The sequence below is a fragment of the Ochotona princeps genome, chromosome X (genome assembly GCF_030435755.1).
Source record: "Ochotona princeps isolate mOchPri1 chromosome X, mOchPri1.hap1, whole genome shotgun sequence".
NCBI lineage: Eukaryota > Metazoa > Chordata > Mammalia > Lagomorpha > Ochotonidae > Ochotona > Ochotona princeps.
Genome location: NC_080865.1, coordinates 84,724,226 through 84,730,223, shown reverse-complemented (window position 1 = coordinate 84,730,223; position 5,998 = coordinate 84,724,226).

The window sequence follows — 5,998 nt, the reverse complement described above, 5'->3', positions numbered from 1 at the left end:
ATTAAAACCAGCTCAGCAACTTGACAGTTTGGTTCTGTCAAACACGCCACTGGGTGTGGTTCCCCGTCCCCCATCCAACCCAAACCCAGGGTTCCTACGAAGCATGCAACCTTGGAACAAGGACCTTGCCTGTTTGGGGCTGTACTGCCAATGCAGACTCTCACAAACAGGCAAGAATGCTTGGTAATGCTTCTGTTCTTGCATTTTTCCCCCATCAGGCCACTAGAAATGACTTCACTTACCTGGTCTACAAAGGGGCTGATGATAAGGGCAACTTGCACTTTTCTTGCAGGGCAGAGATTTACTGAAGACAACGCAAGGGCTAAAAGCTCTGAGACCAAAACACCGAAACTAACACTACCATCCATATTCAACTACTATCAAACCTGGCCGTGAGGCTCCTGCAGAATCAAAAAAAGCAGGTGAACAACGGACTCTGGGAAATTTCTTCTTCTGCCTCACTTCCTCTGGTTATTCCCTCTGGTTCTGTGTAAATACTGATTTTTTTTTTCTAATACCATATCCAAGAGCCCCAAGAGGTGGATGATTGAAAAATATGGGGGAGGGCGGCAGTGCAGTAGCCTAGTAGCTAAATCCTTACCTTGCATGTGCTGGGATCCCATATGGGAGCTGGTTCATGTCCTGGCTGTTCCACTTCCCATCCAGCTCCCTTACTGTGGCCTGGGAAAGCAGTTGAGGATAGGCCAAAGCCTTGGGACCCTGCACCCGCGTGGGAGACCTGGAAGAAGCTCCTGGCCCTGGCTTCAGACCAGCTCAACTTGGGGCATTGCAGCCACTTGGGGAGTTAAACAGTAGAAGGATCTTTCTATCTCTCCTTCTCTTTGTAGATCTGCCCTTCCAATAGAAATAAATCAATTAAAAAAAAAAAACCAGCATTCCCAAAGATAGTCCAGATTTTGCTATCTGATTGACCTCAGAAAGGAGAACAAATCATTGACCTGGGTTGTCGGGTGTGGATCTGACTTTGCCCTCCAGTGTGTAGGACTCACCTTTCAGCATCTTAGCCATAAAACTTGTCTTATGTAATTTTACAAGTGTTGATAATTTTTGTTGTAACTTGTTATTTCTTGAAAATGGTTTGTTCCTCAACTGATATTTAGCTATCTCTGAAATAAAACATTGATTCTATTTCAAAATATGCTAAGTAATATTTCCCAAAAACTTCCTCCAACTTCACCAGACATTAATGCCCGAAGCTCACCAGTCTGACGTGTTCCTCTAAATTAAGTAAAATACTTTTAGACTTGGAATTCAAAGACTGAAGTAAGTTATGTTATTTGTTGTATGCCTTCAACAATTTTAGCACCTATTCCTTTAAGTATGGTGGCTGGGTTGGGAGCTTATTAGGGAGCAGGGATATCTAAATTCTCATATCTTATCCAGTGGATTAGATGCCCAGAGCCAAAGGTAGATATTTTCCCTCAACCTATGATGGCTGAGAACAACTACCTTGGATTTCAGTGAGAGCTGGTGTCAACTGTCCTTCCTTGATCAAAGAGTGTCCAGCCTCAGCAGCTAAATTATAACATTCGTTTGCTGCAGTCATGTGAACACTAAGGATAACTGAAACAAACAAACAAAAAGACAGCATTCAAAGTGACATCTGGAGATGACTGTGGGGAATTGAACCATGATCATCTCATCATCCCACTGCATGTGTCTATAACCAACTTCATTCTCACCCCTTATCAGGCTCTGAGTCAAGGAAGAAATTGATCTGCAACATGAAGCACACTCCAGTGTTGATGACTTCAGTGCACCCTGGACTCTGTTTTTAGTAGGCAAAGTGTTAGCCAGAGAAATTAATCCCAATGGTGAAATTCCAAATATGAAAGAAAACCGAGAAGGAGAACCACTTATATCAGTCCTTATGGGCAACAGACCATCTGTGAGGTACACTGTGAGAACATTTGATGTGATACAGGTCAAAACAAAACCTAATGTTTCTCTTTTTTCTCTGAACAGTTCTGAACAAATCATCCACAAACTTGGGAATAGAGCAACCTGGATTTGACAGGACAAGTGTACCGTATGTTCTTGTTCTGTTTTGTTCTGTGTTGCTAAAATAGCATACCTGTCAAAGCAGGGGGTTCAGCAAAACTGAAATCATGTTTTTAAAAAGTGGATAAATTATCATGTAATAGTACAACTTTCACATCCAATACATCACTGTCATTTCACAAGCAAGCTGACAGCTAAGCCAACCCACTAGTGCAGTGTTGATGAAAAATACTGACAGCATCACTCTAGTGCTACACCAGCACTAAGCCTGACTTTAGCAAATTTAGAATTTCACACTGAGCTTAAAGTGTAAATTAAAAAGGGAAATGAAATGGCTGTTTTCCAGCTCTTGCCCCGTATGCACAAGAAAAGAGGGGGGAAATGAAAGAGCAGAACAATGGAGATAGCTACACAAAGTAGTAAGAACAGGCTAGAAGTATAAACATGTATCACTTAGGAGCAAAATCATCTAGTTAATGTTTGTCCCACTCATTAGAAAATAATGTCTATGATGCCTGGCACAAGATAAATGTAACATATGCTGAGTAAATGAATGAATGATTTTAATTAATACTATTCGAAAAATAAAGTATAATAGGGGCTGGCATTGTGCCACATGGGGTTAAACCGCCAGTTGTAGCACTGGCTTATCCACTCCTCATTCAGCTCCCTACTAATATTGCTTGGAGCCCAGAAGTTGGTCCACGTACTTGGGCCCTTGCTAGCCATGAAGGAGGCCTGGATGGAGTTCCAGTCTCCATACTTCGGCCTAGCCCAGTCCTGGCTATCGTGAGAATCTAGGAAGTAAACCAGAAGATGGAAGATGTGTGTGTGTGAAGACATCACTCTGCATTTCTAATAACTTATAAAAATTATATCAATTAGTCTTTTACACACACAGTTTCTAAAAGTCTCTGGCCCACCTTTGAAATGGCAAATTGAATTGAACATTAGATCAGTAATTACGAGAGTTGAATTAATTATACTGCTTTGCAACGAAGTCACTTCCTCTGAGTCTCATTTTTCCTATTAGATGGAGTTCAACCAGATGACCCCTTAAGTCACTTCCATAAGTAATACTGTGTGCTTTACAATCAAATATGCTTTAGAGAGAAACAGGAAAAATAGATTGAAGTTAGTCATTTTTGTGAAAGAAGCAAGATTTGTTTCTTAAAGCCTCATTCAATAGGGAAAATATTTTTCTTCTTGTTTTGGAAAAAAAAACTGTAGTGCACATGAAGAGAGTTTCACAGTTTAAAGAAAACTATGACCTTTTGGGATATAGATGCCATTTAAATCAAATATAAAAGCAGTGCAAGTTAGAGGAGCTGTCAACCAAGTTTCAAAGTATCTTCTCATCTACACTTGTCAGTACCTGAAGTCTCTGAGATGATGCCCTGTCTGAGGTGTTAATTGTCTTCGTTTCAAATGCCCTAGACTGTTCTCAAGCCCAGGTAGATGCCAAGGGTATTCAGGTTTCTAGAGTGGATCTGACATTTCAAAATCTTTTTCTTTACCCTCTCAACACTAACTTTCTTCTTCCACTAAATTACCTATAGGTGTGAATTCTCCCATGACAGTATTATGGTAATGTCATCTGTGATGGGTTTACACGTTCTCAGTACTTACTAAAATTCACTTCCTGTTACAGATAGAGAGAAAATAAGTGCAATGTGTTTTTAAAATAATGGCACCTTCTTTCAATAATATCTGGTTTAACTACGAGGCCATTTTTTCATAATGCCAGAGAAAGGATTGTTGTATTTAAGCCTGTTTTAAGTGCATTATGCTTTCAGTCAACATGTATGAGTATCTACTATATGGCAGACACTGTAGTGGATACTTAGCTTAAAAAACAGTACCTGTCCTCAAGTAGTTCATAGTCTAGAGAATAAAACAATTAAGAATTGTGATACAGGAAAGGGGAGGGGCCTAGGTACATAGTAGTGACATGACTCAGTTTGTGTTATAAATGTGCATGGTCTTTTCTGAAAACTCTTTCACCTGTTCTGTATAGTTCCATTATCTGATCGAATTTTACCTTATTCATGACTCAGAAAGCACCCATTTCTTTCCATAGTGACAACAACTAATATTTGTTGATGGCATACTACATTCCAGACATCTTGCTAACTACTGCAAATACATAATGACAGTTATATCAACAGCCCTATGAAGCAAATATGCTATCATACTCATTTTTAGTAGCAAAGGAGTCAAAACTCAGAGAACCTAGGGTGGCCTGCTCCACGTGGCAGAACTTTTCAGTTCTAGGATTTCAACACAGGCCACTGAGTACTATCTAGCAACTGTAATGTTGACCTCTAGAATATTCTTCTTTTACTTTCAAGTGGTAGTTGTTCCATACTGAGCATACCTGTGTATAACATGAAATGGTATCTGATGTGCCTTATTAGCTCTGGTTTCTTGTTTTTGCCTGGATCTCTTTGATTATTACGTATCTAAAGGGTCTTAACAGCCAACTCATCTAGGCCAGTAGAAGATGGCAAGCAGAACAGGCTAGATCACTTCTGGCCAAGTTTTGCAGCATGTGTCTGGGTCTACAGATGCACAAGGAGGTAAACTTGGTCACCCAAAATACCTGAGAAAGATTTTCTTAACCTTGATGCAATGAAGCCAACAATGACTCAGAACTATCAAGACCACTTAGACCCTAGAATATTCTTCCCACAGTGGGGTTCTTATCTAAGGCATCATCAAATGACTGCCCCCAGCCCTGGGTGCTGATGTAGTTTAACAGCAAGAAGCAATCAGTCCCCTCCTCTCCCCGACCCCTCGGCAGATCAGGAGCATAAAAAACTGAAACGTGCGTCCTACCCACCTTCCCCCATACCTAGACCCTCCCTATCCTAATCAGAGGCCCACAAAGGGGTGCATCCCTCCCAGCTTTGTAAATAATATGAAAAATAAAATCCAAAAAGGAAGTGTCTTTAGAATCCAGGTCTGTCTTCCAGAGACACAGGTCTACAATCTAGATCATCAGTTCATCCACTCCAAGTGAGAACACTGCTGAGCAGTTCAGGGATTGTTTTGAAAGCAACTTGGGCATCTTCTATCCTGAAAAACCTGTAAATCATAAAGAAGCTTCCATTACCCATTTCTTCTTTTTATCCCTTCCCTAGACAGAATGAAGGTTACAATCCTGGTCACTCTTTTCCCCAGACTATAAACAGGATGGCGTAAATACCTGGAACCTAAAGATAGCTAAGTTTAGTTTTCCTCACTGGCCTATAAATCCCTGGAAGACAGAAATGATAGTATATTCCTCTTGATACACTCAGATCCTAACCCAGTACCTTGCACCTTGTCCATGCTTTTCTCCTCTTCCTTGTACAGAGAGAATTTTCTGCATATTATGGTTTTCATTTGCCTCAAGAAGCGTATCATCTCTGACACTGGCCTCTTTACACATTCATCATTTACCAGAGTGCACCCTGGGGTCTGCTTCAGCTTGGTTTGCAGAAACACCTAGTTATAATCCCACAGCTCAGCATCTGACAGAGAAATTATGTTGGCCTTATTTGCCAAGTTGACTTTGGATCTTCACTGACTTTTTTCTCTGTCTTCCTTCATTCTGAGTCTGATACCAACACAAGCAAGTATCACTTCCTCATAAATGAGGCTCCAGTTTTCCATCCAAAAAAACAAACAAAAAGAACCACTTTTTCTTGGAAGTTCACAAATAAGGTTCCACCACTGGAGTTTAATCTAAAAGATTAAAGTCCAAAAAGCTGTAACTTTCTCTGCATGTTTTTCTGAGCATATTGTAAGAAACCTCTGATGTTTTAAAATATCGATGAACACTTTGATCTACACATCACTAACACCAAAATTCGGCAAAGAAATGAAACAAAACGGACTATAAATATTTCCCTGAGCAGTTTTGCAAACAAAAATGAAACACTGTAACTCAGAAAAAAAAAAAAACAACTAACAGTGAATTCCTAAATGCATT